Genomic DNA, 10,063 nt, shown 5'->3' with positions numbered 1-10,063 from the left:
CCTCTTTTATGTCTTTCTTTCTCCTCTTCTATCTTCCTTTCTCTTCTTCTTGCTCTCTTTCTCTCTCTTTCGTTCTTTTTCCTCTCTCCTCTCAGCTTCATTCATTACAAGTGGTATCAAAGCATCAAGCTTTGGTCCTTTTCTTATTTTCCCTTTCTTTCTTTTCAAATCCCAAAACCCAAGTTACTCAAGTTACATGTATAGGTACAACAGGAAGGACCATAGTTAGTCTTAGCTTTTTGGAGCAAGTAAGAGCTATGGTTGGAGACTTAGAAATATCTCGAGGTAAAATGGCTAAACTAGCAGGTTGTCACTTCTTTTCATGAAAATTTTAGGGGTTCCAAGCCAAGTTTAAAGACTCACTAGTTAGAGGAGGACAAAATCTCAGTTACTTTTTGCCTCAGCCCTCCTTCTCTCTCTTCTTTTGCAAGCTACCATGGCTGTCAGCCCCTACAACCTCCCAAATCTTGTTCAGCCCTCTCCAAGTTATGAGCCACCAATAAGAATTGATCCCCCATATCCCTAGTTTTAGTTTACATATTGTGGAGGCAAGGAAATCCCTACCATAAGCACCATGCAGCATCCCACAATTTACAATGCAAATTGTGCTACAGCCCTTGCCCTCGTCCTGCCTTCTGCTACAGCATCTTGTAGCTCCCTTGGCCTTTCTAACCCCTTAGGAAATTGATTGAACTCTCCTTGAGCAAGATTGGTACCATTGCCTTTGACATTGAGCTATCGTATGTGAAAACCCTATTTTACATTGTCTAAGGAGGTAGCCATTGAAGCTTAGCCCAAGCTCTTACTTCAACCACAACCTCTGGAAACTTAGCCCTTTAACCCTATCTCCCCCACTTGTACCTGAATTGAAGACTTGGAACTCAACATGCAGAGAAGTTTTGTGGGCACAGATGAAAGCTTCATTTGAAGGTTTCCATTTTTAAGACTCAAATTCAAGAGCAAACATGAAAGTCCCATCATCATTGAAAGCATTTGAATGCTTGAATTCTTCATCCATTGGAGTGCTCCAACCAACCTTAATCTCTCATATTTATCCACTTGCTTAGATTAATACTTTTGTTGGAGAGCCTTTAGAGATTGCATAGGCTTCATTAGTTCAACCCCTCATTGTATGCATGTGTCCACTGAAAGTCAATATTTGGTTTGCCTCATAATGATTCATAGCTAAACTTGAATCAATTGTAATTGCTAACACATTAACATTCTCTTTATCTTGTGTGCCTTGGATGAGTCTCAAAGTGAGTAATAGACCTTTGTAAATGCGTAACTAGTAGCCACTGAGTCACTCGACTGCCAAGGTAATCCCTATCCAAGCTCTTGTTCATCCTTATATCTCATGAAAAAACCTAATGCTTTCTTTCCAATGCATCTCATTCTAATTTCTTAATAAAAATGTCTACCATGTATACTCCAACTACGGAAAAAGGCCAATGCCAGGTGTTAACCTTTAGACGAACAAGGTGGAGAATCCAAAAAATCTAAAGCAGAAGACAAGGCCAAGGAAAAAGTGAAACGGAAGATGAAGGCCCACCAAGAAGAATCTAGAAACACAAGAAGTGCAGAAAAGTCCTAAATCAAGGAAAAAGGCGCACGAGAAAAGGGTGAGTGTATACTTTTATAAAAAAAGTGCATGGCGTACCATGATTTATTTTAAGAGTGCCAGGCTCTCACCCGTGCAATTTGTAAAGGTAGATGGGCAGTAGGAAGGAAGCTAGGAAGGTAGGAGGACAATGGGAACAAGGGCCTAGGCCACGGTCGACCATGTAAAAAAGGGGAACAAGGGCCTAGGCCACGGTCGACCATGTAAAAAAGGGGACTAGGGGATGGCTGCCCAAAACGGATTTAAGGTTTTGTATATAAAGTTGAAAAGTGAATGAGAAGCTTATTCTTGTGTGTGGCAAAAAGTGGCTCTCCTCCTCTTCTTCTTCTTCTTCTTCTTGATTGCTTGCTTGAGCTTGTGCTTGAGAGAGGGAGTGTGAGAGTGTGAGGGAGTGAGTGTGTGAGGGTGAGGGACTGGGGAGGAGAAGCTCTCCATCTTCTCCTCTCTTCTTCTCTTTTCTTGTCTAGTTCGGGGCAATGGAGCTTGGAGCATGGAGCTTGAGGATTGAGCTCGCTTGAAGCTTACTCTTGGATCGTAGAGCTACCGGAGTGCTTGGGAGAGGAGGTAACTTGATCAGGCACATGGAGGTAATCTCACTACACTCGTAGAGATAGATAGCATGTCGGCTATGTGAGAGGTAGCCATTAGTGCTTGGCTTGGAACGCTTGAAGCAATAAGTAGTCCATGGATCTTGGCAGTTGATTGCCACTACATTTTGGTTTCGTTGTTGAGACAATGGATTCAAGCCTTGCACACTTGCGTGCTTTGAATCAAGCATCAAAGTAGGGTTTTCCCTGAACCTGTGCTTGAGGTAGATCAGTAGGAAGCGAGGGAGTTTGAAGGGGTATTCGATCTCCTTAGCAAGTAGATTTTTGGTTTTTGGATTTAAAAAGCGTGTTGGAGTAGTGTGGGTGTTTTCCTTCTGATTTGGATGCATTAGGATAGGAAAAAACAAAGAAAAATAAGCATTGGGGTTTCTATTGTCATAACAGGGCAAGAGGGTTTGATTTGCTTATCGATTTGCATTTTGGAGTTTATTTTCTATTCCAGGTATATAAAACTCTTCTCCTCTATCCATAGCTTTGATTGAGAGATGCGTGTAGTATGCCATGACCTAAGTCGCGTGATTCGAGCGATTTATTATTGTGTCGGCCAAAATCACGTTGCGCTGCACTCGGCCCGTTCAAGTGATGGCGATTCTGGGCCGAGTCCTAGAATTTGGCCTTGGTTGTATTTAGCCCTCGGCCCACTCGACTCGGACATGGACCACTCGGCCCGTCGGAATCGACCACTCAAACGAACTTAATATTCAGCCCTCGACGCTTTCCACTTGGCCCACTTGGCCCTTGGACCACTCGGCCCACTTGGCCCACTCGGCCCTTGGTCCACTCGGCCCTCAGAGTGGCCAAATTCACCCTTTGGATTGCTTGTATTTGGTCCACCTAACTCGGCCCCACTCAGCCCTCAAACAGGAAGAATCAGGCATTCGACCCCTACAATTTGGACCTACTGGGCCGAATTTCGATTTGGTAAAATTTTTAACTTGTAGACCTTGAAACTGACCTAGAGACCACATAAAGCTGAAAGCACATCATAGATCTATCACTGCACTAAAATCTAGAGCAGGTAGTTCAAAATCATAGATCTATCACTAGACTAAAATCATAGATCTATCACTAGACTGAAATCTAGAACAAGTTGGAGAGAAAACATGGGTCGTGATAGGTTCTCCAAATTAGATCCTAGTGTAGTAATGGCTGTACACAAGCATGGATTCTCACTTGAAAAAGAGCAACCAAAAGCCCATACCCCCGAATAAAGACAAACAAAGATCCTAGAACCTCAATGGGCCAATCTAGCCAATAAGGATAAAAATGCCACACTACAGAAACATGTATGTGTTGCATTTGGACTGCATCTACTCAAAGCATAACGCAACAACATCAAGATACAACTGCGAGGATGACTAGATATGAAAGTCCTAATGATAGATACACCTTGAATAGCAATGCACATATGATCCAAGACATCAGTTTGGAGAATCCACATCTGGTCGTGCAGTTGGTGACTCAAGGGGGACATTTGTTAGAAGGCTTAAAATTATATGTCAAGACCCGGAAGATGAAGACATAGTACCTCTTGCTTATTCTAGGGTAAAACTCATCACGAAAAGAGAGCACATTATCGATACACTCATTGATGAAGGAACTGATTTTAATATCTTGACCTCTGACGCATGGACCCTACTAGGCCAACCAGAGCTCATACCGACTAATGCAACTCTTAGTCCTTATGGGGGACACTCACAAGCACTTATAGGGAAGGAAAAAATCATTGTAACTCTTGAAACAAAAAGCTTTCCTATCCTCTTCCATGTTCCTCCAAATAGTGCTAATTGTGGAAAAGAAACCCTTCTAGGAAGACCCTTCAACAGGGCGACAAAGTGTGAGGTTGATTATGTATCACAGATGATACACTTGACACTATCAGGTGTGAGGATAGTCACAACCTTTAGCAAGGGTGCCCTCATCGAACCTCGAGGGAAAGGCAAGGAAGGTACTGACATAATAGGCAAGCCTACTAATGAGAGCATGGACTTGTTGAAAGAGTTGATACAAGCACATGTTGAATAGAGAGAACCACTGAGTGAGGTCATGCTTGAAACAAGAAGGTTAGGAGAGAATGCCAAGGATAGGCTATGGACTTACAAATATCGTAGAAGACCACAAAAGAAGCCCAAGCCTCACAGACGAAGGCATCAATGGAGAGCCAACACAATGCCGTGATGGATATCCAGAAAAGTGTTGCTACATGCTAAAGGGTATTATCCAGGTAACCGATGGATTTAGATACCAAATTCCCCTCCTAAATCACCTCTATTAGCTGAAGGTCAGATCATGTCAAAAGCAAAGAAGCGAAGGAGGTAATCTAGATGAAAATCCAAGTCTTCACTCAATAAGGTTGGAGTGACTGAGCCCCTCACAAAAATCAAGAAACCAAATGGGACTATTTGAAGAGTAGATCCTCAGCCTAACGTGCTTAACACAAGCAAATATCATATGTACCCGTCGAGTGTGCACAAAAGCCACTAGTGCCCAAGGGGCCTTTGATTTCCCAAGAGGATAACGAGCATCATAGGCGCAAGATTGCTCATGGTAAGGTTAATTCCTCAACAAAGCAAATGGCAGAATCATCTAACAGCCGCAAGCAAATCATCTAGCTAACACACGAAGAAAAACACCAATTGTTAAGTGCAGGTGCTCAATCCCAATCTCTATCTCCATCTGAGCTTCCAAATGTCCAAAATGTGGGACATGACACCACCCTTAGCTCTTAGCCTAAGGATATGCCTGTGCAATCCATCACGACTAGCTCAACTAATGCTTGATCTACACAGGTGAATGTGCAAAGGGCAACAAAAGACATGGCCACTTCTGATCTGCTTAAGGACTTGACACTGCAGCCTACCAATAGTGGCCAGTCCGCTGAACTAGACGTTACTACCAATCTGGAATTGCAACAGTTACAACCTTTGGCCGTGATGATGCCCCTTGCGGAATATGTCATTAGCCATTCAACAGTGGAAGAGGTGTCACAACCTACATCCTTGATACCTCCAGCACTGCCAAAGCACCTAAATCCTATGCTTGAGGAGAAACCTCTCAAAAATGTTGCCCAGGAGATGGCACATGTGACCAATCAACCTAGCAAGGTCATTCAGCAGGTCACAGCTAAGTCCCATGAGAGCACACCAGAGAAAGAGAGTGCTAATTCCCAATGAAGCACATCAACGATTGACCTAGTTCAAGGTCCTGAGTCTTTAAGAAAGACACCTCCATTGCCCACAAACAAGAGGAGAACACAGCGAACACAACGGCAATTACAAGTGGTTATGGATGCCAAGAAGATTGAGACCAAGAGCATGGAAGAACTTGGGAATAAAGCATCGAGTCCACCCACTAAGGAACCATTGTCATCTCCCCTAACATCAATGAAACCTCCGAAACATCCGTTTGTTCTAATAAGTCAAAGCAACCATCACCATCAGCAGTTGCTTGCAACACTCAATCCACTTACAATAGAACTTGCATTGACCAATCAAGAGTGGATATAACACTGTCACAAGTGGGTGACCAATCTATACCAGTTGCATCCAAGGAGAACCATGATGCAGTAACAACAAAGCCTCAGGAGAAACATGGAAACCCTGAGGACATAAGCAATCCTAGAGTTTACCAATCTTTCTTATCTAGGCTTGGACCCCTAGCTATGCTCAAGCCTAGGGAAACTCCTAGAACAAGTTGCATGAGATAGCAACCGAGCAAACCCTCATTGAGCATAGAACTGTCATAGAATGCTTAATTGAGCTAGATGCTAAGCTCAAAGTGTTCACACATGTCTACATCCTTGCAGACATGGGCGCATTCCCTAGGGAGCAGCTTGAAGAATACTTGCCATTTCCCCTATCCTGTGAAGAGCCAGACCATATTGACAAGCACTATGATAGGCTCCTGCATGAACGCATGTGACTCATATCTGACGAGGAAGCTGACAAACTATGCTTAACTGTGACTTTCAATTATGTGCTTTGCCAACCAAATCTCTTAGAGATAGAGCAACCAAAGCGACAATCAGAGGGTCGAAGTCAATTTGAAAAATGTTGGTTTGAAAACCGCATTACAATGGCCGAACTGGGAGTCCAAATTATGACAATATCAGAGGAGGGATTGGCCAAATGGTGGTCTCAAAGAAACCCAACCTATGTGGTGCCAACTTCCTTTCAAGTGCTGACTACCATTCGGGGTATGGACTTAGCCAAAACTAGCCAAGAAAACTCTCTAATTGATAAGGTTCTCACTTAGGAAGAGCTACATGTTGCGAATAGGCTCAGACAATGTACCATGCTACTCAATGTTGCAAAATATCTATTGTTATTGAGTAAGTTGCCACAAATACGGATGCATGTGCCACACTCTAGTATAATCCTGAGTTCTACAACTGGTCTTTATCCTCACAAAGCGATGTGCATGCATAAATTGTACATAAGTGAACAATGTGTTTTGTGACTGTGAATAAATAATACCCAAGCGAACACACACACAAGCAATGATAGTCAAGTGTAGAGAGAAAATTTTGGGTTTGACAGGTTGAGCTCCTAGGGTCCTCTCACCACATGTCTAGAACTATTCCTGCCTCCAAGTAAAGGGCAGATAGTCCTCATGATCATCACGGGAAGCCCTGACGAACACCTTTGAAGGCTTACATGGGGCACCGTCCCTTTCTATGGGCTCTCCCTCCACTTCCGATCTCCCCTTTCGGAAATGAGTCCTGCCCTAGTTCATTACAACCAGTCCATGTGATTTGGGGTGAGAAAAGATCTACTACTTATTGGAATATGCCCCGCGGTCGAAGCAAGACAAATATTATCACAGGGGCCGTCCGTCTACAATGACTACTATGCACTTGATGATCTATTGGTTAATCCCTATCATGCAAATAATTCCATCATGCCTCTTAGGGCCTAACCCTTGGTTCACTTTTTGCAAGTTTCCTCATAGTAGCCGTCATGGGGCACCCAGTGCAGCTGGCTTGCAAGGACGTTATTCGCCGTCGAAGGGATCATACGTCACAAGCTCCTCCGTTAGAGTGATATGTGTCTACCCTTAAGAGGTACACACTGAAAAGAGGCCCTAGGCCACACCGCCCTAAACACAGGCCCAAAAATTCCTAGGCTAGGAAAATGAAGGCTCAAGGGAACACCCAGGGGTGGCAACCCTAGCTGTGCAGGCCCTCCCTAGACGCTCCAGCACCAAGTGCTCAAAAGAGGAGAAGGAAACTAGAAACAAAATGGAATTTGATGAATTATTTAAAAGCATTCTTGAAACAGCTGCGGCCAAGGACTACACCATTCCCATCCCGGCTAATATCTTCTCTGCCCACGAGCCTGATGGGAGCCCCTCACCAGCACAACCCCAGTCACCTGACCACCCGAACTCACCCTGCCTCATACAAATAGAATAGCCCCTATGTTGTATAAGATTCCTAACAAATGCCATGTTGCCATAACTTTTTTTCCCTAAGTGGACGTTAAAGGGGCAAGCTCCCCCCAACTATACAAACTTGTCTTACTACTAATACATGGCATGTCTTTAACAAGTACCAATGAGATGCATTGCAGTCAACACCATAGGATTTAGATGAAGTAATATCCTTTTACCTTGCATTTTTTAATCATAATTAACACATGTGATTTGTATATACTCTCATGAAGCATCAAATGGATGCACGATGACACAGGTCTTTGTACGAAATTGTTTAGGGCCCAAGTCACCACAAGACCACGAACCTCACGAAGAGCCATGATAGAAGCCTCACTGCTGAAAGTGAAAATAACCCTTGCCAATCACTTACATCACATGACCCAAAGACAGATTAGGGGCCACTCTCTCTTTCTAGGCTAAACTCTACACTTGGCACTCATGGTAACTGTTACCTCAATTGTACCAACATCGCATGCTACAAAGAGGTTTTGCAAAATCTCTAGTGTATCTCCCCATCTCAACAACTGTTTCTCTAGCAATGAGGCTAGGGCACAATTATCCCTGTAATATTCATTTCTAGAGTCTTTGAATCTCAAAATTTCCCAACCCATTGAAAGGTTGATAGCCTTAATGTATTGCAATGATTGTACTCGGGTTATTCTTTAAGAAAAAAGAAAAAAAAAGAAAAAAAAATCACTCACAATCACAACACGACACCTAGGGGTCCTCAAATTAGGTGCGCCTTGTGACCTTGGTCGGCTGGCTCCATCCCTAGTTCCCTAGCCCTTTATACATCCCCCACAATTGTTTAGGGCACATCAAGGGCAGGACATACCTAGGGAGCTTGTCTCGCCCATGGTTAGACCTGTCACCCTGAACCATTTGCACAATTCTTTTTTTCACTCCATCTCGGTGCCATTGCAATCAATAGTGGTAAGAAAGGCATGGAAGACCATGGAAAGTACACTATACTCTTCAACCCCTACACGTAGCCACCAGCTACAAAAAGCTAAGGTGTCAATGAGCTCAATTATGCTACATCATGTTGTCAAAATCACAAATGATGTCTCAAGAAGCCTTCAAGTGTACTTCTCCTCAACATTGACAATTTTTCCAACCCCATTAAACCCTTACTTCATCCATCCATTGCTACGAGGAATGAGACCAAAAGTCTTCTAACTATGTAATATCTAAGTATGCATGTGTAGGCACATCATATCTACACAATTTGGGTCCTCAAGTGCAGGCCAATACTCTTAGCTTGCTTAGATTTCGACCTGTCTCCCAAACTAATCAAACTACGTCTCGTGCACAATAAGAAGACTAGCACTAACCCCTAGGGAGAGACCATATGAGAGGTTTTTCATTGTAGGTATTGAAGACTCCAACAAAAGTACCATCAACTCTTCATCAACACTCAACTTTGAATTCTTATCCTTTATCATCATGCAAGCCCACCAAAGAATCGTCACGTCCAGAATCCCAAAAAACCAATACTTGTGCTAGCCATTAGTGCAATTCCCACCAAGAAAAGCCCGATCACTAACTCCAACAACCCTACCACCAGCCAACCAGGCCACCAATGTGCCCCCAGTGACCTTCATCCACACTTCCACCAAAACTCCTCCATGGCAAACCACATATGTCCCTACCACCCACGTCTTTGATGTATGCCAAAGCCTGCTACCTACAATGGTGAGTGCCATGGGACTGGTACTCGTCTAGGAGGGAGGTAATGTCAACCCTTGGATGAACAAGATGGAGAATCTGAAAAATCTAAAGCAGAAGTCAAGGCCAAGGAAAAAGTGAAACGGAAGATGAAGGCACGCCAAGAAGAATCTAGAAACACTAGAAGTGCAGAAAAGTCCTAAATCAAGGAAAAATGTGCATGAGAAAAATGTGCATGAGAAGAAGCTAGGAAGATAGGAGGAGAATGGGAACAAGGGCCTAGGCCACGGCCAACCATGTATAAAAGGGGACAAGGGGATGACTGTCCAAAAGGGATTTAGGGTTTTGTATATAAAGTTGAAAAGTGAATAAGAAGCTTATTCTTGTGTGTGGCCAAAAGTGGCTCTCTTCTTCTTCTTCTTCTTCTTCTTGCTTGCTTGAGCTTGTGCTTGAGAGAGGGAGTGAGAGAGGGAGCTTGTGCTTGAGAGAGGGAGTGTGAGAGTGTGAGGGAGTGAGTGTGTGAAGGTGAGGGACTGGGGAGGAGAAGCTCTCCATCTTCTCCTCTCTTCTTCTCTTCTCTTGTCTAGCTCACTGCAATGGATCTTGGAGCATGGAGCTTGAGGATGGAGCTTGCTTGAAGCTTGCACTTGGATCGTGGAGCTATCAGAGTGCTTGGAAGAGAAGGTAACTCGATCGGGCATGGAGGTAAGCCCACTACACCCGTAGAGATAGA

The sequence above is a fragment of the Lygodium microphyllum genome, chromosome 16 (assembly GCF_053477565.2).
Source record: "Lygodium microphyllum isolate KBCC chromosome 16, Lygodium_microphyllum_v1.1.10, whole genome shotgun sequence".
Taxonomy (NCBI): domain Eukaryota; kingdom Viridiplantae; phylum Streptophyta; class Polypodiopsida; order Schizaeales; family Lygodiaceae; genus Lygodium; species Lygodium microphyllum.
Note: the sequence above shows the minus strand (reverse complement) of the source record.